Consider the following 25363-nt stretch of genomic DNA (forward strand, 5'->3'; position numbering starts at 1 on the left):
GGAAAGAACCTAGATGTCCTTCAACAGATGAATGGATCAAGAAGATGTGGTATATATACACAATGGAATACTATGCAGCCATCAAAAGAAATGAAATCTTGCCATTTGCGACTACATGGATGGAACTAGAGCATATCATGCTTAGCGAAATAAGTCAAGTGGAGAAAGACAACTATCATATGATCTCCCTGATATGATGAAGTGGTGATGCAACATGGGGGCTTAAGTGGGTAGGAGAAGAATCCATGAAACAAGATGGGATAGGGAGGGAGACAAACCATAAGTGACTCTTAATCTCACGAAACAAACTGTGGGTTGCTGGGGGGAGGGGGGTTGGGAGAAGGGGGGTAGGGTTATGGACATTGGGGAGGGTATGTGCTTTTGGGTAAATTGGAAGGGGAGGTGAACCATGAGAGACTATGGACTCTGAAAAACAATCTGAGGGGTTTGAAGTGGCGGGGGGGTGGGAGGTTGGGGTACCAGGTGGTGGGTATTATAGAGGGCACAGCTTGCATGGAGCACTGGGTGTGGTGAAAAAATAATGAATACTGTTTTTCTGAAAATAAATAAATTGGGAAAAAAATTACATTAGTCAGTTAAAGAGGGCTTTAATAGAAGGGTAGAGGATTTAGTTTTTGCCTACAAACATGGGGATTCCTTGCTAAGTCTTTTAGAATCAAATGTGCCATTCCTGGATAATTTCACATCTTTAACTATTAGAAAAATGTAGCAACACTGTTGTTACTCATACTGTTAAGGCTCTTCACAACACATTCCTACTGTAATGTTATAGATCTGCTTATCTCTGAAGTTTCTAGTAGCACTTAATCCTAAACATAATAAATCCTTAGTATCATTATTTATAATGCATATCATCCATTCCTCTGATTGTGAATACTGACTGCTAAGTGTTCCCAAATTTTCTCACTGTGCTACACTGATGATGACTGCAGATGTAAGAAAATGTGAAGTATCATTTGTTTTCTACTCATGTTGAGTTTTCCATTTTCCAACCATGTACTTGTTTTAAGTCTTTATGCCAGATACATTTTATTCCAAGAATGGGTTCTCACTCAAAATTGACTACACCCTTGACTTCCGCACACCCCAACCTGCAGGAAGGATAGGTAAGGAGCTTGAGGGCAGGTGGAAAGGGCAGTCCCATTTAGGCAAGGAATATTGGTCCCTTGCTTTATTCCTGACCCAAGACTGACCCAGGGCAGCTTGACTTTGTACGTCAATGGAAACATTAGATGACATTGATTAGAAGTGACTGTTGATTGGGGAGGGTATGTGCTTTGGTGAGTGCTGTGAAGTGTGTAAATCTGGTGATTCACAGACCTGTACCCCTGGGGATAAAAATATATGTTTATAAAAAATAAAAAAAATATTTAAAAAAAGAAGAAGAAGAAGTGACTTTTGATGTACCAACTCACTTTTTTCACTTAATGAGATTTTTGGTAGGTTCTTTATAAATTTCTATATGAAGAATTATGTCACCTACAATTAAGGACTTTGTCAGTCCCTTCCTATATGCCTTTTCTTTCTATTCCTCACTGTATTGCACAAGCTATGATTTCCAGTACAACATTAAATAGAAATGATAGGAGCAGATACTCCTACCTTGCTCCTGATGACAAGGAAAAATATTTGTCTGCTTTAGGATTTTTGGGGGGGGGTTGGGTTTCCTTTTTGTTGTTGTTTTTAGGTTTTTTTTTTTTTTTGCAGATTTATCAAGATTTTTTTTTACAGATGATTTATTGATGTTGATTAATTGTTTGGTAGATGCATTTTTGCTCTTTATCAGATTTCCTCTCTATTTTTAGGTTGCTGACTTTTTTCTTAACCATGCATGTATGTTGAAATTGTCAAATTTCTGCATCGATTAGTATGATCTTGTGGTTTTTCTTCTTTATCTATTAGTATTATGGGTTGCATGTTCAAATACTGAATCAGCCTTGTATCCCTGTAATTATTGGACTTGGTATGCTACTTTGTTGTAGATTATAGTTTTCTTCTACTTTATTGATATTATTGATACCAATCAATAATATCAATCTAATTAATTGATGTCTGATATTGATATCAGACATAAAAATAATTGGAAATTTCTCTCTTTTCCATTTACTGGAAGCTATGTGTAGAATATATGTTCTTTAAATATTCAGTAGAGTGCTTGTTTTGGCAGCACATATACTAAATATTCAGTAGAATTTGCCAATAAAACTGCAAGGACCTGGTATCTTTTTGGAAGTTCCTTAATTATGAATTAAATTTATTGAGTGGATATAAGATTAGAAAAGTTACTGGGTTTTTGTTTTTTTTTTACACAAGAGATTTTGGTAGTCGTGGTTTTTAAGAATCAGTACATTTCATAAAATTATCAAATGTATGCACACAGGATTGTTTTAATAGTTCCTTATTGCAGGGCACCTGGGTGGCTCAGTCAGTTAAGTGTCTGCCATCAGCTCAGGTCATGATCCCAAGGTCCTGGGATCAAGCTTCTCATGGAGCCCCTCATTGGATTCCACCTAGAGCCCTAAAGACCTTCACTGAGGCCCATATTAGGCTCCCTGCTCATTGAGGAGCTTCCTTCTCCCTCTCCCTCTGCGTGTTTGTGCTCTCTCTCTGTCAAATAAATAAATAAATAAATAAATAAATAAATAAAATCTTTTAAAAAAATTTCCTTATTGCCCTTATTGTCTGTATTGTCCATTAGTATCTCTTATTATCTTTGGTCATTGTAGTGATGTCCTTGCTGATAATGGTAATTGGTGTCTTTTCTCATTCTCTTTTTTTCCTAAGATTTATCAATGTTATTGAGTTTTTTTTTAAAAAACCTGTTTTTAATGACTTTATATTTTTTTCTATTTCAAGGGCATAGATTTTTGTTTTATATCTGTTAGTCCTTTCTTCTGTCAGCTTTGGGTTTGTTTTATTCTTTTTCTAGTTTTGTAAGTTAAAAACTTCATTAATTTGAGGGGTTTCTTATCAATGTAAGAATTTAACACTGCATGTTATCTGCATTCCACAAATGTTGATATGTCATATTTTGCATTCCACAAATGTTGATATGTCATATTTTCACTTTCATTTTGTTCAAAAATATTTTCTAAATTCCTTTGAAGCTTCTGTTTTGACTACAAATTTCTACAAGTGTGTTATTTAACTTTAGAGTATTGGGGAATTTCTCTTTTCTGTTCCCATACCTATTTAATTTCACTATGATCAGAGAACATACTTTATAGATAACCAATCATCTTAAATTTAAGTTTGTTTTGTGAACTAAATTATCTTCTCAATTGAAATGTGTTTTATGAGCTCTTGAAAGGAATAGACATTCTGCTGTCTTTGGGTGGAGTTTTCGGTAACTGTTATCTGAATCAAGTTGATAGTATTATTCAGTTTTTCTATGAGCTTATTGATTTTCTAATTCCTCTTTTGATTGCTATATGAGGAGTATTGAAATCTCCAATTATAATTGTGGATTCTTCTATTTCTACTTTCAATTCTGCTTCATGTTTTTTGAACTTCTGTGTTAGGTGCATACGTATTTAGATTGCTATATCTTTTTGGAAAATTTACCATTTTATCATTGTACAATGACTGTCTCTATCCATGGTAATTTTTCTTGCTCTAAAATTTATTTAATCTGATATTATTATTGGCATTATTATAGGGATAAAAAATCACTTATTCTATATTTTACTCTCCAAATAGGATTTGCTTTGATCTTACACTATTTTTAGTTATCCACATATCAATATGCTAAGAGAATGTCAAGACCTATCTGGAACAACTATGCAATGCTGAAATTAATATTTGTAGAATTTAGTGATTTCTGTTAAAAAGTCAGTGGACATTTATTTGGTTTGACAAATCTTCCCCATGGGTGGTTTGATACTCTGCAAATGTAGTTTAGTGTGTGATGACACAGATTTAAATTCCTAAAGAAATCAAATAAAAATGAATCAAAATGGTAGAGTCCACATCATAAACCCTACTCTTCATGTCATTTTAGATCTTAGTCTTATAAACCTTCATTTGTTATCACTGTTTAGTAAACACTAAAAAATTACTTAATATGTATTATTATTCAAATATGACCTAATTTTTGGTTCTTCTTAAGAGCCTGCCTGTCCAAGTCAGATATTTTGTTCCTGCAAATGGTAGCCTACAGTGTGTGTATAGAGGGACAGAAAGTGAGAGGGTCTCATACCTTTCCTCAAACAATCTATGCATTGAGCACTTTTATTACATGATCATTCTACCTTGCACAAGAGACCTCTGTCCCAGAGTCCCTGTCCTGTTCTCAGTCTCTGTTGTTCTTCCACCAGACACAGTTATGTCTTCATGCTTGCTCTATTTCACTCTTCACTGAGGCTCTGGGAGCTGTTAGTGCTAAAGCTGTCTGCCCTTCTGCTGCTAAGTATGGTAAATGGCTCTTCCTACCACAAAAATAATATTTAACAATCATTAAGCTCGTGCCATATATGCCAAATTATTCAAAGCAGTTTTCATATATTTCATTGGATCCTTATAATAATCTCTTGAACTAAATTTTATTTTAGTCCTATTTTATAGGTAAGGAAACTGAGGCATTGAGAAGTTAAATAGCCTACTCTAGGAACTGCTTAGGATAACACAAACAGAACAGTTGGCCTGAACAGGAAGCAGGAGCTTCAAAAGTAAGTGTCCTGACCTTCAGACAGCTGATACAATTTAATCTGCTTGGGCTTTTTCTTTTCGACAATTGAGGCTCTGTTACTAAGTAAGCTTTTTTTTTTTTTCTTCTTAGTATTACTTCTCATGTAAGAAAGTCTTTGCTGCCTTGCCCTGCCTTGCAAATAGCTATCAGTTCATCCATATAATTTTTTTTTTTCAGCTCAGGGACTTTTATTCTTTTTAATTTATTTTTATTTTTTTATTTTCAGCATAACAGTATCATTATTTTTGCACGACACCCAGTGCTCCATGCAATTCATGCCCTCTACAATACCCACCACCTGGTACGCCGACCTCCCACCCCCCATCCCTTCAAAACCCTCAGATTGTTTTCAGAGTTCATAGTCTCTCATGGTTCACCTCTCCTTCCAATTTCCCCCAAGTCCCTTCTCCTCTCTATCTCCCCATGTCCTCCATGCTATTTGTTATGCTCCACAAATAAGTGAAACCATATGATAATTGACTCTCTCTGCTTGACTTATTTCACTCAGCATGATCTCTTCCAGTCTCATCCATGTTGCTACAAAAGTTGGGTATTCGTCCTTTCTGATGGAGGCATAATACTCCATAGTATATATGGACCACATCTTCCTTATCCATTCTTCCGTTGAAGGGCATCTTAGTTCTTTCCACAGTTTGGCGACTGTGGCCATTGCTGCTATAAACATTGGGGTACAGATGGCCCTTCTTTTCACGACATCTGTATCTTTGGGGTAAATACCCAGTAGTGCAATGGCAGGGTCATAGGGAAGTTCTATTTTTAATTTCTTGAGGAATCTCCACACTGTTCTCCAAAGAGGCTGCACCAACTTGTATTCCCACCAACAGTGTAAAAGGGTTCCCCTTTCTCCACATCCTCTCCAACACATGTTGTTTCCTGTCTTGCTAATTTTGGCCATTCTAACTGGTGTAAGGGGATATCTCAATGTAGTTTTAATTTGAATCTCCCTGATGACTAGTGATGATGAACATTTTTTCATGTGTCTGATAGCCATTTGTATGTCTTGACTGGAGAAGTGTCTGTCCATATCTTCTGCCCATTTTTTGATATGATTGTCTGTTTTGTGTGTGTTGAGTTTGAGGAGTTCATTATTGATCCTGGATATCAACCTTTGTCTGTACTATCATTTGCAAATATCTTCTCCCATTCCGTGGGTTGCCTCTTTGTTTTCTTGACTGTTTCCTTTGCTGTGCAGAAGCTTTTGATTTTGATGAAGTCCCAAAAGTTCATCTTCGCTTTTGTTTCCTTTGCCTTTGGAGACATATCTTGAAAGAAGTTGCTGTGGCTGATATCGAAGAGATTACTGCCTATGTTCTCCTCTAGGATTCTGATGGATTCTTGTCTCACATTGAGGTCTTCTATCCATTTTGAAATAATCAAGATTAGAGCTGAGATCAATGAGGTAGAAACCAGAGATATAGTAGAACATATCAATGAAACTAGAAGCTGTTTTTTTAAAGAATCAATAAGATCAATAAACCATTGGTGACACTAATCTAAAAGAAAAGAGAGAAAGCCCAAATTCATAAAATTATGAATGAAAAGGGAGAGATCACAACTAACACCAAGGAAGTAGAAACAATCATCAGAAGCTATTATCAACAGTTATATGCCAATAAGCTTAGCAACCTAGATGAAATGGATGCATTCCTGGAAAACTATAAAATCCTATAATTGAACCAGGAAGAAATTGACAACCTGAATAGACCGATATCTAGTAAAGAGATTGAAGCAGTGATCAAAAACCTCCCAAAAAACAAGAGCCCAGGACCTCACGGATTCCCTGGGGAATTCTACCAAACTTTCAAAGAAGAAATAACACCTACTCTCCTGAAGCTGTTTCAAAAAAGTGAAGCAGAAGGAAAACTTCCTGACTCTTTCTATGAAGCCAGCATTACCCTGATCCCCAAACCAGGCAAAGACCCTACCAAAAAGGAGAATTTCAGACCAATGTCACTGATGAATATGGATGCTAAGATTCTCAACAAGATCCTAGCAAACAGGATCCAACAGCACATTAAAAAGATTACCCACCATGACCAGGTGGGATTATTCCTCAGCTACAAAGACGGTTCAACATTTGCAAATCAATCAATGTGATAGAACAAATTAATATAAAAAGAGAGAAGAACCACATGGTCCTCTAAATCGATGCAGAAAAAGCATTTGACAAAATCCAGCACCGGTTCGTAATTAAAATGCTTCAAAGTATTAGGATAGAGGGAACATTCCTGAACTTCATCAAATCTATCTATGAAAGACCCACAGCAAATATCATCCTCAATGGGAAAAAGCTTGCAGCCTTCCCATTGAGATCAGGAACATGACAAAGATGCCCACTCTCACCACTCTTGTTCAACATAGCATTAGAAGTCCTAGCAACAGCAATCAGACAACAAAGAGAAATAAAAGGTATCCAAATTGGCAATGAAGAAGTCAAACTCTCTCTCTTTGCAGATGACATGATTCTTTATATGGAAAACCCATACACTAATAATGAAAATACAGAATGGGAAATTAGAGAATCAATTCCATTTACTCTAGCACCAAGAACCATAAGATACCTGGGAATAAACCTAACCAAAGAGGTAAAGGATATGTACTCGAGGAACTACAGAACACTCATGAAAGAAATTGAAGAAGACACAAAAAGATGGAAGACCATTCCATGCTCTTGGATTGGAAGAATAAACATTGTTAAAATGTCTATACTGCCTAGAGAAATCTATACTTTTAATGCTATTCCGATCAAAATTCCACCGGTATTCTTCAAAGAGCTGGAGCAAATAATCCAAAAATTTGTATGGAATCAGGAGACCCCAAATTGCTAAGGAAATGCTGAAAAACAAAAATAAAACTGGGGGCATCACGTTACCTGATTTCAAGCTTTGCTACAAAACTGTGATCACCAAGACAGCATGGCACTGGCATAAAAACAGACACATAGACCAGTGGAAGAGAGTAGAGAGCCCAGATATGGACCCTCAACTCTATGGGCAAATAATCTTCGACAAAACAGGAAAAAATATACAGTGGAAAAAAGACAGTCTCTTCAATAAATGGTGCTGGGAAAACTGGGCAGCTATATGTAGAAGAATGAAACTTGACCATTCTCTTACACCATACACAAAGATAAACTCATCCATATAATTTTGCATTTGTAAGTGGGAAGCCATTCTTCTCACAAAGCCCTCCAGGAGTTTCCATCTCACAGTACCAGAACACTCTTCACAGTGGGCCCTCCAGCCCTCCATGACAGACATCCCACTTTCACATTACTGCTCTGCTCTACCTTCCCTTCTGTCTTCACATCATTCACTCTCTGCTGCCTCCTGTCTAGCTGCTAAACATTGCATCCATCCTTAGCATCTTTACTCAGATGTCCACCCACTTCTCTGAGGTCTTCCCAAATGATTCCATTTTAAATTAGAAGCACTAACCCCTTTCCTGCTTATTTTCTCCTCAACACTATTATTGTGCTCAGAGAATAAAGAATTCAGGCCAGGAATGGACATTCAGTCAGTATGTGTTACGTAATAGCTTCACCCTAGGATAACAATGCTGAAAGTGTAGTTAACTTCTTCCCAAATGTATCTGAACTATGGCATCAGGCATGCCCAGGTCTCAGACCTATAGTGGTTGGCTGGAGTGGATCACAGCAGCCTTCTTTTTGCCAAATCAGTTCATTCAGGGATTCAGAAACTGGATCTATTGCTGGCACCTATGAATCTCTTCCTCCTGGAAATTCAGTTTTCTGATTGCAAATCCTAAAGATTTTTCTAGACCTTATATTATTATTTCAGTAATTTTACACATTGTGTTGTTTGCTATAAATGATATCCCAAATATCTAGAATGTGTATAAAGAAAGTTTTTGCAATGGAAAGGGATCACTGGTCCCACAGTTGAAAACAAAATGAAGGCTACTTTCAGTTCTTTTGAGTGTATCAAAGGAAATGTCTTTTAAATTTTAATCAATCAGTTTGTATGAATTATAAGAACACATTTGAAATTGGAAGAAATGACATATTTAAGAAGAGAGTTGAACGAGCTCACAGACCACTGTGTTCATGAACTTTCCCACACCCCATCTATTGTAGTTTGTGGAATAATTGGTCCTTGTTTACAGAAAAGAGTTGAAGGATTTGTCTGGCTAATAAAAGTAAAACACCATGTATCTTATTATAAAGGAAGTAGTTTGAAGCATTTGACCTCACTCAGAATGTTTTTCAGTCCCTTGGTATCCCAGAGTTTATTAAGTCAAGGATAAATTTTACTCATACCAACCTCCTAAGAGTTCAAAAGACAAATACCAGATCTAATATCTTTGTTTCCAAGGTCATTGTACCTTAGGGATTAGAAACCCTCTCTTCACCATTGGAGCACCCCCTCTCTTGCATTGCTATATCAATCTAGCAAACAGAATGGTGAGCCTAGGTTCAGAGAAATGGAGGGGAAGTTTTGAGAATCCTCTTGTCCATCCATGAGCAGCTGGGATTTTCTGCCCCAGTGTTGCTGCAAGAAGGATTTGGAGGTGATTGTGTACAGGATGTATGAAGAAGGGGACCCTGGTGGATGAGAGACTGCCCTGAGCATAGACAATCTGTTATGCATTTGTCAGACTTGATCAGAATTTCCCACTTTCTTATATCCACCTAATACCACTGTTTAGCCCCCTATTTTCCAGATTGACTTCATATGCCATGGTCAATTCACTGACATTAAATACCTATCACCTTGACTGGCCTATCACCTTGACTGGAGTTCAGGTTACTGAAAATTTCAGCTCCACCCTCTGTGTGGAGAGGATGTGTCAGGGGATAACATGTAGAGACAATGGAAAGTTGTGGGGAAGAACTGCAGAGGGAGGCAATTTCCTGTCAGGGGAAACCTCAGAAGTGGTCAGAAGACCAACAAAGGCACTTCAGGTTCATTGTTTTATTTACTTGTTATTTTTCCCAACATTTCACAACCAACTGTATGACTTGCAAAGGTAATGTCAATTTCTTTTTTTTTCCAATTTATTTATTTTCAGAAAAACTTTATTCATTATTTTTTCACCACACCCAGGGCTCCATGCAAGCCGTGCCCTCTATAATACCCACCACCTGGCACCCCAACCTCCCACTCCCCCGCCACTTCAAACCCCTCAGATTGTTTTTCAGAGTCCATAGTCTCTCATGGTTCACCTCCCCTTCCAATTTACCCAAATTCCCTACTCCTCTCTAACGCCCCTTGTCCTCCATGCTATTTGTTATGCTCCACAAATAAGTGAAACCATATGATAATTGACTCTCTCTGCTTGACTTATTTCACTCAGCATAATCTCTTCCAGTCCCATCCATGTTGCTACAAAAGTTGGGTATTCATCCTTTCTGATGGAGGTGTAATACTCCATAGTATATATGGACCGCATCTTCCTTATCCATTCATCCGTTGAAGGGCATCTTGGTTCTTTCCATAGTTTGGCGACTGTGGCCATTGCTGCTATAAACATTGGGGTACAGATGGCCCTTCTTTTCACGACATCTGTGTCTTTGGGGTAAATACCCAGGAGTGCAATTGCAGGGTCATAGGGAAGCTCTATTTTTAATTTCATGAGAAATCTCCACACTGTTCTCCAAAGAGGCTGCACCAACTTGCATTCCCACCAACAGTGTAATTTGGGTAAATTGGAAGGGGAGGTGAACCATGAGAGACTATGGACTCTTAAAAACAATCTGAGGGGTTTGAAGTGGGGGGGTGGGAGGTTAGGATACCAGGTGGTGGGTATTATAGAGGGCACAGCTTGCATGGAGCCCTGGGTGTGGTGAAAAAATAATGAATAATGTTTTTCTGAAAATAAATAAATTGGGAAAAAAAACCACATTGAGATATCACCTTACACCAGTTAGAATGGCCAAAATTAACAAAACAGGAAACAACATGTGTTGGAGAGGATGTGGAGAAAGGGGAACCCTCTTACACTGTTGGTAATGTCAATTTCTAACCAATTTTGTCACCAAGTGAATATGATGTACTCCCAGGACACATCTTCCCAGACTAATGTGTTATTTATGTAATATTCTCATGTGGGCCTACTGACATACTGACACAACTGTTGACAAACTAACAAAATAGAACATCACTGCTGTGCTTATCTTCCCCCAAGCCAAACAGTGATTATAAGCATCTTTTTCACATGCTTAGGATCCCTTAAAAAAAGACATTGAATAAGCCATTAGATTGAGGAGCAATTTAATAAACAATTTGCTGACCATTAATAGTATACAGGTTATAAACTTTAGCATAAAAATACATGTGTGTACCCTCAACTCTATGGTCAAATAATCTTTGACAAAGCAGGAAAAAATATACAGTGGAAAAAAGACAGTCTCTTCAATAAATGGTGCTGAAAAAACTGGGCAGCTATATGTAGAAGAATGAAACTTGACCATTATCTTACACCATACACAAAGATAAACTCAAAATGGATAAAAGACCTCAATGTGAGACAGGAATCCATCAGAATCCTGGAGGAGAACATAGGCAGTAACCTCTCTGATATCAGCCACAGCAACTTCTTTCAAGATATGACTCCAAAGGCAAAGGAAAGAAAAGTGAAAATGAACTTTTGGGACTTTATCAAGATCAAAAGCTTCTGCACAGCAAAGGAAACAGTCAACAAAACAAAGAGGCAACCCATGGAATGGGAGAAGATATTTGCAAATTATAGTAGAGACAAAAGGTTGATATCTGGGATTTGTAAAGAACTTCTCAAACTCAACACACATGAAACAGATAATCATATCAAAAAATGGGCAGAAGATATGAACAGATACTTCTCCAAGGAAGACATACAAATGGCTATCATCATCACTAGCCATCAGGGAGATTCAAATTAAAACCACATTGAGAGGGGCACCTGGGTGGCTCAGTGGGATAAAGCTTTTGCCTTCAGCTCGGGTCATGATCTCAGGGTCTTGGATCGAGCCCCACATCAGGCTTTTCTGCTCAGCAGGGAACCCGCTTCCTCTTCTCTCTCTGCCTGCCTCTCTGCCTACTTGTCATCTCTGTCTGTCAAATAAATAAATAAAATCTTAAAAAATAAACACATTGAGATATCACCTTACACCAGTTAGAATGGCCAAAATTAGCAAGAGAGTAAACAACGTGTGTTGGAGAGAATGTGGAGAGAGGGGAAGCCTCATACACTGTAGTTGGGAATTCAAGTTGGTGCAGCCACTTTGGAAAACAGTGTGGAGATTCCTTGAGAAATTAAAAATAGAGTTACACTGTGACCCTGCAATTGCACTACTGGTTATTTACCCCAAAGATATAGATGTAGTGAAAAGAAGGGCCATCTGTACCCCAATGTTTATAGCAGCAATGGCCACAGTCGCCAAACTATGGAAAGAACCAAGATGCCCTTCAATGGACGAATGGATAAGGAAGATGTGGTCCATATACATTAGAAAGGATGAATACCCAACTTTTGTATCAACATGGATGGGACTGGAAGAGATTATGCTGAGTGAAATAAGTCAAGCAGAGAGAGTCAATTATCATATGGTTTCACTTATTTGTGGAGCATAACAAATAGCATGGATGTAGAGATGTAGAGGGGAAGGGAGTTGAGGGAAATTGGAGAAGGAGATGAACCATGAGAGATTATGGACTCTGAAAAACAACCTGAGGGTTTTGAAGGGGCGGGGGTGGGAGTTCGGGGGAGCCAGGTGGTGGGTATTACGGAGGGCATGTATTGAATGGAGCACTGGGTGTGGTGCAAAAACAATGAATTCTGTTGTGCTGAAAATAAATAAAATAAATAAATAAATAAAAATACATGTGTGGCTTATCAGTGTATGGGCATATATTATATGTTTATCTTGTAATATCCATATATCTGTCTTAACTAGCTAAATCCCATAATTCCTGTCAATCATTATGAATTTGCAAGATTTAATTGCAGTTGGACTTTGATTCTTAGTCTAATATTTCGTGCAATTATACATATAACTTAGAAATGAAGAAAAACCAATAAGCAAACTCATCCTTTGTTATCCTCTGCTTAATATTATTGTTTCAGTTACACAGATTTTAAGCATCCAGTATTTATGTTTTAGTTATTTTGTGTTCATGTAATGTAAAGGAAAAATCTGAACATGATTTTTACTTTACAGATGCATTTAGAACATAATTCTTGTGTAAGACACTACTTATTATAATTACTTAAGTTCAGCTGTATTGAATGAAATAAATGCTATCAGTCAATATTAAGTGTGCTAAAAAAAAAAGTGAAGAGGATGTTTTTACTTATCAAAAATATACCACTGTGATTAAAAGATTAATATGTGAGTCATTCCAGACAAACTGCCTAGTTTGTCTAATGTCCATGGGTTCACAGACTACTGGTCCTCCTCCTAAGCCATAGGAAAGTCTCATTTGCCTAGGATTCTCAAACAGTCACTTTTTCTGTGACCCTTTGATACTGAACAAAAACCACCTCTGCACTCAGATGCCAGGACCTGTAATGAGGTTTAGCAGGGACAGGACCAGCAGTCCCCAAACATTTTTTTAAAATATTGTATGTACAGATTTTACAGAGCCTGCATAATCTGGGCCAGTGAAATATGAACAGAAGTGACCCCCATCTCTGACCCATAAATAACTCCCATGTGCCATCCCTCATTTTCCTTCCCATGCAGAGGACACTGGACCCTAGGAGAAGACAGAGTCTCCAATCAAGAAGGCTAAATGCCAACATCCCCTGTGATAAGCTACTCACTGGCTTATTACACAATGTAAGCACCATTTAAGCAAACAGTGTATGTGCCATTTAAGCCTCTATCACATTAGGGCATTGCAGCTTAGCAATTTAGAGCAGTTAGTATTACCTAAGTCACACCATCATTCCATTCTGTGCACCGGGATATGGTTTGGAGGGATAGGAACCCCTGACATCTCTCTAACTCTGCCTTTTCTTCCCTGCTTGGGGAACTTGAATAATCTGAGGATGGAGTGGGTAGAAGTTCGAGGTGGGGACAGGACAGGACTGGTTTTCCCATAATTTATCTATTTTCAAAATATTTTCTTGATCCCAGTATGTGATGTCTTTGTTGTTTTTCCCAATCTGACAATTATTCTTAGGATGAATTGCAGCTCCAAATCTCTGAACTTGAATAAGACCACATCACTGTGGGGGGGGCAGGGAGACAGTTTAGCCCACCAAACAGGACAACCATGCACAGGTATTCAATACAAGGATTCTTAGAAGTGGTGTTGAAGACACAACATACAACTACTAAAATTCTTTGGTCCTAGACCCAGGGGTACAGAAGTAAAATTTCATTCTCCCAAATTTGACATAACTGCATGATTGCAATCCTCCAAACTATCTAAGGAAGGGGCATAATCCTCCCTCTTGCCAGGTGAGTTCACAGACAGTGTAATGATGCATTGGTTCATTCAGGTTTGAACACAGTCTCTAAGAAATTCTTTAACCTCTGAAAGTTTTCTGACCCTCATTATCTCTGTAATTATTTCTATGCTTTAGGTCATAAGGCAATTGTTGCTACAGTGTTAATTTTCCCTTAGGGCCACAGTGACTCTTGAAGTTATGCTGACATATCTGGTCTGGTACTGAGGATAAATTGTGTGGTCTCTCTCCATGACTGAAGCAGGAGAAGGCACAGATTTCCACACTCATCTCTAGCGTGGGGACCGGGACACAGAGCTCATCCTCACCCCCAGTGAAGGACTATCTACCCTCATCCTTCTACCAGCTGCCCTTTACGTGGCCTCTCTAACACCTGCAAACACCTCTTTTATCTTTTTGCCTCACTGAATTTCATATTTTATGTGGGGATTTTCTGGAATCTAGAAACCAAAGGGGAGCTGAGGTCCTGACCTGTCATGTTGCCATCTCTGTGGATTCTAAGGCATGTGGTAATGGGAACCTCTGAGGTTCCTAATGATTTCTGAAACTAAAGGTGGAAAAGCCACAGATCCAATCTTCTCTTGGGTCCCCAAATTTCCTCCCCCAAGACTCTTTCCCCCGCCTTTTTTTAAGATTTTATTTATTTGAGAGTGTGGCTGTGAGAGAGAGAGAGCATGAGGGTGGGGAACCCCTGTAGAGGGAAGAGATAAAGCAGATGCTTAAGTGACTGAACCTCCCAGACATCCAAGACTATTCCTTTAAAAAAAATCTATTTTCCTTTTATTAAAGATGAGTTATTTTTCTAGTTGAGATGACTGATGTTGGATTGACCCTGTTCCCAAAATATGTGTGTTTACATAAATATACATATTTTTAACTTTTTTTTTTTGCTTTCACCCAAATCATGTGTTTTTAAGCCTAAAATCTAAGAGTTAACTGTGTGTTTGTTGTGCACTGATCTCCTTTTGGGTTGAGATCCCTGATTTCTCTGACACCATGCTTTGATGAGGACTAGTTCCTGGTTAAAGGAAAACTTTTGTTAATGTTTCAACTTGTGTGGGTCCCTGTATCTAATTGGGACTAATTAACATATATTATTGTCCTTTCTAATTGAGAGTTTCAATTATTTCTGCAATTTGCTTTTTCTGACAATGTAAAAAATTGGAAATTTTAAGGTTATTTTCATCTAGAAAAAGGATAATCTCCCATCTTCTAATTCTGCCTTTGTCTTATCTGCATTGACAAAAAACCAAACAAACAAAAAAGCACAAACATCAAATGTTGTCTCAGACTTCTAGAGGGAAAAAATAGTATATTGCCTTGTGCCTTGGGAGAAAACAAATATCAAGAACAACTATACAGATATTATTTTTATAGAGAGAAACAAAACACATTGGTTACATTGCCTTAGGTATGAAAAGGCAGGGATCACGCCCATGCTGACCCTAGTCCTTACAGATAAGAAGACTCAGCCATCATGAACTTTGTAGTTCTGATGGAAAAATAATGACAGAGACTAGGGCCTACAACCTGGCACCAGCATCTTGTGAGTGCTCTCCTGACAGGGAACATGCACACATGGACAGCAGTTCTTAACCACAGTAAGTGGGTCTCCCTCATGTATCCTGTTATTTTATTCAGTATAGGATTGAAGAGGATTCAAGAAATAGGTTGATTAAAAAAAATCTTAACATTAAAAAGAAAGAATACTTGGATCTTCATAAAAGTTCCTAAAAAAAAAAAAGATTTATTGACTTATCTATGAGAGAGAAAGCATGCACATGTGTGGAGAAAAAAGCAGAGGGAAAGAGAGCATCTCAAACAGACTCCCTGCTGAGCATGGTGTCTGATATGGAGCTTGATCCCACAATCCTGTGATCATTACCTAAGCAGAAACCAAGAGTTGGACACTTAACCAACTAAGCCATCCAGACACCCTTCATAGAGGTTCTGAAGAATATAAGAATATACATAAACATCTGCATCATTATAAATGGTTCAAAAGCCTCAAAATTAGGGATATCACTTCCCACTGATATAACCCACATTTTGGAACACAATGAAACACACACATACATGTACACATAGAGACACACATGCAGTAAAGGATTAAAGCCTAAAATGACCCTTCTGAAAAAGGTAAAGGTAAAAAATCAGCAGAGCATAAGTTACACTCAGTCACTCACCATCTGTGATTTCTTTTCTCCCCGCAACTTTGTATCAATGGGTCCTATCTGAATCTTGAATTATTGAAGCTGTCACCTCTATTCTGCAGCAAAAGTGGCATGAAACCTACAATGGTGAGATTAATTCTTATGTTTCACTGATCTACAGCAGCCCCATCCTTATTTGAACTATTCTTAAAGCTTTGCTCACCTGTAAGAGAAAATTTTCACTTTCCTACATCAGAAGGAGGTAGTGAAGCATGGAACAAATTATAAAACAAAACTGGTAACATCAGTATAAATGAATCTTTTAAAAGCAGACTTAAAAATATTGTTTAATGTGAACACTGAATATCTTTAAATGCCATCAGGATACACAAATGACTAAGTACTCATATTTAAGTGTGAGAGTTTGGATGTTAATGGGAAAAGTGAAGAATGAGTCTTCTGTCTTTGATGGTTTCCTTTAGCTCACTGATGTTTTACTCATCCCACTACCTCTGAAAAACAGATCTTCTATTCCGATCACTATTTATTTATTTGACAGAGAGAGATCACAAGCAGGCAGAGAAGCAGGCATAGGGAGAGGAAGGGAAGCAGGCTCCCCGCCGAGCAGAGAGCCCGATGCGGGACTCGATCCCAGGACCCTGAGATCATGACCTGAGCCAAAGGCAGCGGCTCAACCCACTGAAATAAAGTTACATCTCACTTCATTTGGAATTAATCTCAAATATGGTGCTAATATCAGCTAAGTTTATTTAGGGCTATATTAATCAATCAATCAAAAACCAAGATGTTTCCAAAATCTAGTATATATAAAGCATTGTCAGCTGTAATGACAAAATATTTTACAACAAAAAAGTTATACATCAAGTTAAGTGTTTTATATAACATATTTTACACATGTAATATATTCTAATCTTAAATAATATATTAAGAATGTATATGCTAGGGGGGCATTTGGGTGGCTCAGTGGGTTAAGCATCTGCCTTTGGCTTAGGTCATGATCTCAGGATCCTGGGATCAAGTCCCGCATCAGGCTCTCTGCTCAGCAGGGAACCTCTTCCTTTGCTCTCTCTCTGCCTGCCACTCTGCCTACCTGTGATCTCTCTCTGTCAAATAAACAAATAAAATCTTAAAAAAAAAAGTATATGTTAGGGAGAAGGCAAGATGGTGGAGGAATAGGAAACTGAAATATCATTAGGTCCCAGGAGTTCAGCTAGATAGTTACCAACCATTCTAAACACCTACAAACTCAACAGGAGATAGAAGAGAAGAAAAGCAGAAATTCTAGGAACAGAAAACCAACCACTTTCTGGAAGATAAGATGTGTGGAGAAGTGAATCCAAAGCAACAGGAAGATAGACTAATGGGAAGATAGACAGGAAGAGGACCGCCAGCTCCTGGCAAGAGGTGGAGCAGTGGAGCACATCAGAGCCTTGACAAGTCTGCTCCACTGAGGGATGTTGCTCCAGAAGTTAAGCAAGGGTGGAGCCCCGATGTGGTCTTAGGACCTGTGGGGTCACAGAAAGACCATAGGTGCCTGAGTGTAGAAGAGCTCCCAGGTATTAGAGCAAGCTGGCTACAGAGACAGAGTTGAGGACTGTGCTCTCAGTTCAGGGTTACCTTAAACCATGATCTAAGGCACAGTTGGACCACTGCTCTTTGAGCAGGGACACCACAAGTAGCAGATCTGGGAAGACTCCTTCCTTTCTCCTCCAGGAGGAGTAGCATGGGAACATGTGGCAGGAATCTGCTGGGTTTGGAGACTCCAAATGGGGCTATGAGCCAGAGATAGAAACATTTGGTTACAGGCCAAGTGAGCATGGAGAGTGGCTGGAGACCAGGGAGACAGACGGGATTGACTGCTTTACTCTGAGGGCACACTGAGGAGTGGTGCCCTGATCATAGCTACACCAGGCTGGAGTTTAGGAGGCTACCATTTTCATTCCTGTCCTCCAAAACTCTATTGAAAGTGTTCAGGAAACAAAAGCTACCAAGAGTGAACCCAAGCAGATTACTTAGCTGGGCCCCTGGCAAGCATGGTGCAATTCCATCTCAGGCAAAGACATTTGAGAATCACTGCAGCAGGCCCCTCCCACAGAAGATCAGCAAGAACATCCAGCCAAGGCCAAATTTACTGATCACCAAGAACTGTGGAACTCCAGAGGTAGGGGAAAACAACACATAGAATTCATGGCTTTTTTCCATCCATGATCCTTTAGTCTTGCAAAGTCAATTTTTCTTTAACTTTTTTCTTATTCTATTTTTTTTTAACTTTTCCTCTTTCTTCTTTTAATTTTTTAACTATTTTATCTTATCAATACCTTTTTAAAAAATCTTTTAAAATTTTTATTGTTATACTCCTATTTTATCCCTTCATCGTATTTAACCTTATTTTTTGTATACATATAGGTTTTTTTCTTTAAAAATTTGGGACACGGAGGAGTCAAGATGGCGGAGAAGTAGCAGGCTGAGACTACTTCAGCTAGCAGGAGATCAGCTAGATAGCTTATCTAAAAAGTGCAAACACCTGCAAATCCATCGGCAGATCGAAGAGAAGAACAGCAATTCTAGAAACAGAAAAAAAACCACTTTCTGAAAGGTAGGACTGGCGGAGAAGTGAATCCAAAGCGACGGGAAAATAGACCCCGGGGGGAGGGGCCGGCTCCCGGCAAGCGGCAGAGCAACCGAGCACAAAATCGGGACTTTTAAAAGTCTGTGCCACTGAGGGACATCGCTCCAGAGGCTAAACCGGGGCGAAGCCCACGCGGGGTCGGCGTGGCCTCGGGTCTCGCAGGGTCACAGAAGGATCGGGGGTGTCTGAGTGTTGCAGAGCTTGTGGATATTGGAACGGGAAGGTTGGCTACAGAGACAGAGCCAACAGTAAGCTCGCAGCTCGGTGTTGCCTTGAGCCAGTCGCGGGCTCGGTGAGCTCGGAGCGCGGCCGGAGGTTGGGCAGACGGGAGTTACTAGGAGCTGTTCGCTGAGGGCGCACTGGGGAGCAGGGCCCCGGGCTTTCGGCTCCTGCGGGCCGGAGACCAGGAGGCCGCCATTTGTGTTCCCGTCCTCCGGAACTCTACGGAAAGCGCTCAGGGAACAAAAGCTCCTGAAAGCAAAGCCGAGCAGATCACTCAGCCCGGCCCCTGCTAAGGGCAGTGCAATTCCGCCTGGGGGAAAGACACTTGAGAATCACTACAACAGGCCCTTCCCCCAGAAGATCAACAAGAAATCCAGGCAAGACCAAGTTCACCTACCAAGGAGTGCAGTTTCAATACCAAGGAGAGCAGCAGAATTCCAGAGGAGGAGAAAACAAACCACGGAACTCATGGCTTTCTCCCTGTGATTTTTTAGTCTTGCAGTTAATTTAATTTTTTTTTCATTTTTTTTCTCTTCTTCTGCTAAAATTTTTTTTAAACTTTTACCCTTTTCTTTTTTAATGTTTTTTAACTAGTTTATATAATATATATACATATATTTTTTTCTTTTTTATACTTTTTTTATTCGTTTTTTTAATTCTTTTTTTTCTTTATTTTTGAACCTCTTTGTATCCCCATATCAGAAGAGATCCCAATCTCTTCAATCTCTTTCTTTAATTCTTTTTTAAATTCTTGATTGAATTTTTAATTCAATCTATTTTTTTAATTCTTTTTTTTTCTTTTTGAACCTCTTTTTATCCCCAAATCAGAAGAGACCCCAATCAGAAGAGATTGGGAGATCCCAATCAGAAGAGATCCCAATCAGAGGAGATCCCTCACCCAATCGTGAGGGGGGAAAAATCCACCCTCACGATTTGGGATCTCTTCTGATTAGGTTAAAACATATTTTCCTGGTATTGTTGCCACCCTTTTAGTATTTTACTTGCTCCTTCATATACTCTTAGCTGGACAAAATGACAAGGCAGAAAAATTCACAACAAAAAAAAGAACAAGAGGCAGTACCGAAGGCTAGGGACCTACTCAATGCAGACATTGGTAATGTGAGATCTAGAGCTCAAAATGACAATTCTCAAGGTTCTAGCCGGGCTCGAAAAGGCATGGAAGATATTAGAGAAACCCTCTCCAGAGATATAAAAGCCCTTTCTGGAGAAATAAAAGAACTATCATCTAACCAAGTTGAAATCAAAAAAGCTATTAATGAGGTGCAATCAAAAATGGAGGCTCTCACTGCTAGGATAAATGAGGCAGAAGAAAGAATTAGCGATATAGAAGACCAAATGACAGAGAATAAAGAAGCTGAGCAAAAGAGGGACAAACAGCTACTGGACCATGAGGGGAGAATTCGAGAGATAAGTGACACCATAAGACAAAACAACATTAGAATAATTGGGATTCCAGAAGAAGAAGAAAGAGAGAGGGGAGCAGAAGGTATACTGGAGAGAATTATTGGGGAGAATTTCCCCAATATGGCAAAGGGAACGAGCATCAAAATTCAGGAGGTTCAGAGAATGCCCCTCAAAATCAATAAGAATAGGCCCACATCCCGTCACTTAATAGTAAAATTTACAAGCCTTAGTGACAAAGAGAAAATCCTGAAATCAGCCCGGGAAAAGAAGTCTGTAACATACAATGGTAAAAGTATTAGATTGGCAGCTGACTTATCCACAGAGACCTGGCAGGCCAGAAAGAGCTGGCATGATATTTTCAGAGCACTAAACGAGAAAAACATGCAGCCAAGAATACTATATCCAGCTAGGCTATCATTGAAAATAGAAGGAGAGATTAAAAGCTTCCAGGACAAACAAAAACTGAAAGAATTTGCAAACACCAAACCAGCTCTACAGGAAATACTGAAAGGGGTCCTCTAAGCAAAGAGAGAACCTACAAGTGGTAGATCAGAAAGGAACAGAGACAATATACAGTAACAGTCACCTTACAGGCAATACAATGGCACTAAAATCATATCTCTCTATAGTTACCCTGAATGTTAATTGGCTAAATGCCCCAGTCAAAAGACACAGGGTATCAGAATGGATAAAAAAACAAAACCCATCTATATGTTGCCTCCAAGAAACTCATTTTAAGCCCGAAGACACCTCCAGATTTAATGTGAGGGGGTGGAAAAGAATTTACCATGCTAATGTGCTTCAGAAGAAAGCAGGAGTGGCAATTCTTCTATCAGATCAATTAGATTTTTAAGGCAAAGACTATAATAAGAGATGAGGAAGGACACTATATCATACTCAAAGGGTCTGTCCAACAAGAAGATCTAAAAATTTTCGATATCTATGCCCCCAACGTGGGAGCAGCCAACTATATAAACCAATTAATAACAAAATCAAAGAAACACATCAACAATAATACAATAATAGTAGGGGACGTTAACACTCCCCTCACTGAAATGGACAGATCATCCAAGCAAAAGATCAACAAGGAAATAAAGGCCTTAAACGACACACTGGACCAGATGGACATCACAGATATATTCAGAACATTTCATCCCACAGCAACAGAACACACATTCTTCTCTAGGGCACATGGAACATTCTCCAGAATAGATCACATCCTCGGTCCTAAATCAGGACTCAAATGGTATCAAAAGATTGGGATCATCCCCTGCATATTTTCAGACCACAATGCTCTGAAGCTAGAACTCAACCACAAGAGTAAGTTTGGAAAGAACCCAAATACATGGAGACTAAACAGCATCCTTCTAAAGAATGAATGGGTCAACCGGGAAATTAAAGAAGAATTGAAAAAAATCATGGAAACTAATGATAAAGAAAATACAACAGTTCAAAATCTGTGGGACACAACAAAGGCAGTCCTGAGAGGAAAATATAGCGGTACAAGCCTTTCTCAAGAAACAAGAAAGGTCTCAGGTACACAACCTAACCCTACACCTAAAGGAGCTGGAGAAAGAACAAGAAAGAAACCCTAAGCCCAGCAGGAGAAGAGAAATCATAAAGATCAGAGCAGAATCAATGAAATAGAAACCAAAAAAATATAGAACAAATCAATGGAACTAGGAGCTGCTTCCTTGAAAGAATTAATAAAATTGATAACCCCCTGGCCAGACTTATAAAAAAGAAAAGAGAAAGGACCCAAATAAATAAAATCATGAATGAAAGAGGAGAGATCACAACTAACACCAAAGAAATACAAACTATTGTAAGAACATACTATGAGCAACTCTACGCCAAAAAATTTGACAATCTGGAAGAAATGGATGCATTCCTAGAAACATATAAACTACCACAACTGAACCAGGAAGAAATAGAAAGCCTGAACAGACCCATAACCAGTACGAAGATTGAAACAGTCATTAAAAATCTCCAAACAAACAAAAGCCCAGGGCCAGATGGCTTCCCGGGAGAATTATACCAAACATTTAAAGAAGAACTAATTCCTATTCTCCTGAAACTGTTCCAAAAAATAGAAATGGAAGGAAAACTTCCAAACTCATTTTATGAGGCCAACATCACCTTGATCCCAAAACCAGACAAGGATCCCATCAAAAAAGAGAGCTATAGACCAATATCCTTGATGAACACAGATGTGAAAATTCTCACCAAAATACTAGCCAATAGGATTCAACAGTACATTAAAAGGATTATTCACCACGACCAAGTGGGATTTATCCCAGGGCTGCAAGGTTGGTTCAACATCCGCAAATCAGTCAATGTGATACAACACATCAATAAAAGAAAGAACAAGAACCATATGATACTCTCAATAGATGCTGAAAAAGCATTTGACAAAGTACAGCATCCCTTCCTGATCAAAAACCTTCAAAGTGTAGGGATAGAGGGCACATACCTCAACATCATCAAAACCATCTATGAAAAACCCACTGCAAATATCATTCTCAATGGAGAAAAACTGAAAGCTTTTCCACTAAGGTCAGGAACACGGCAGGGATGTCCATTATCACCACTGCTATTCAACATAGTACTAGAAGTCCTAGCCACAGCAATCAGACAACAAAAGGAAATTAAAGGCATCCAAATCGGCAAAGAAGAAGTCAAATTATCACTCTTCGCAGATGATATGATACTCTATGTGGAAAACCCAAAAGACTCCACTCCAAAACTGCTAGAACTTATACAGGAATTCAGTAAAGTGTCAGGATATAAGATCAATGCACAGAAATCAGTTGCATTTCTCTACACCAACAACAAGACAGAAGAAAGAGAAATTAAGGAGTCAATCCCATTTACAATTGCACCCCAAACCATAATATACCTAGGAATAAACCTAACCAAAGAGGCTAAGAATCTATACTCAGAAAAATATAAGGTACTCATGAAAGAAATTGAGGAAGACACAAAGAAATGGAAAAATGTTCCATGCTCCTGGATTGGAAGAATAAATATTGTGAAAATGTCTATGCTGCCTAAAGCAATCTACACATTTAATGCAATTCCTATCAAAGTACCATCCATCTTTTTCAAAGAAATGGAACAAATAATCCTAAAATCTATGTGGAACCAGAAAAGACCTCGTATAGCCAAAGGGATATTGAAAAAGAAAGCCAAAGTTGGTGGCATCACAATTCCGGACTTCAAGCTCTATTACAAAGCTCTCATCATCAAGACAGCATGGTACTGGCACAAAAACAGACAAATAGATCAATGGAACAGTATAGAGAGCCCAGAAATAGACCCTCAACTCTATGGTCAAATAATCTTCGACAAAGCAGGAAAGAATGTCCAATGGAAAAAAGACAGCCTCTTCAATAAATGGTGTTGGGAAAATTGGACAGCCACGTGCAGAAAAATGAAATTGGACCATTTCCTTACACCACACACAAAAATAGATTCAAAATGGATTAAGGACCTCAATGTGAGAAAGGAATCCATCAAAATCCTTGAGGAGAACACAGGCAGCAACCTCTTCGACCTCAGCCGCAGCAACATCTTCCTAGGAACATTGCCAAAGGCAAGCGAAGTAAAGGCAAAAATGAACTTTTGGGATTTCATCAAAATCAAAAGCTTTTGCACAGCAAAGGAAACAGTTAGCAAAACCAAAAGACAACTGACAGAATGGGAGAAGATATTTGCAAACGACATATCAGATAAAGGACTAGTATCTGAAATCTATAAAGAACTTAACAAACTCAACACCCAAAGAACAAATAATCCAATCAAGAAATGGGCAGAGGACATGAACAGACGTTTCTGCAAAGAAGACATCCAGATGGCCAACAGACACATGAAAAATGCTCCATATCACTCGGCATCAGGGAAATACAAATACAAATCACAAATACAAATCACAATGAGATATCACCTCACACCAGTCAGAATGGCTAAAATCAACAAGTCAGGAAATGACAGATGCTGGCGAGGATGCGGAGAAAGGGGAACCCTCCTACACTGTTGGTGGAAATGCAAGCTGGTGCAACCACTCTGGAAAACAGCATGGAGGTTCCTCAAAATGTTGAAAATAGAACTGCCCTATGACCCAGCAATTGCACTACTGGGTATTTACCCTAAAGATACAAACGTAGTGATCCGAAGGGGCACGTACACCCGAACGTTTATAGCAGCAATGTCCACAATAGCCAAACTATGGAAAGAATCTAGATGTCCTTCAAAAGATGAATGGATAAAGAAGATGTGGTATATATACACAATGGAATACTATGCAGCCATCAAAAGAAACGAAATCTTGCCATTTGCGACAACATGGATGGAACTAGAGTGTATCATGCTTAGCGAAATAAGTCAAGCGGAGAAAGACAACTATCATATGATCTCCCTTATATGAGGAAGTAGTGATGCAACATGGGGACTTAAGTGGGTAGGAGAAGAATCCATGAAGCAAGATGGGATAGGGAGGGATAAAAACCATAAGTGACTCTTAATCTCACGAAACAAACTGTGGGTTGCTGGGGGGAGGGGGGTTGGGAGAAGGGGGGTAGGGTTATGGACATTGGGGAGGGTATGTGCTTTTGGGTAAATTGGAAGGGGAGGTGAACCATGAGAGACTATGGACTCTGAAAAACAATCTGAGGGGTTTGAAGTCGTGGAGGGGTGGGAGGTTGGGGTACCAGGTGGTGGGTATTATAGAGGGCACGGCTTGCATGGAGCCCTGGGTGTGGTGAAAAAATA

Source organism: Neovison vison, chromosome 13 (assembly GCF_020171115.1).
Source record: "Neovison vison isolate M4711 chromosome 13, ASM_NN_V1, whole genome shotgun sequence".
Taxonomy (NCBI): Eukaryota; Metazoa; Chordata; class Mammalia; order Carnivora; family Mustelidae; genus Neogale; species Neogale vison.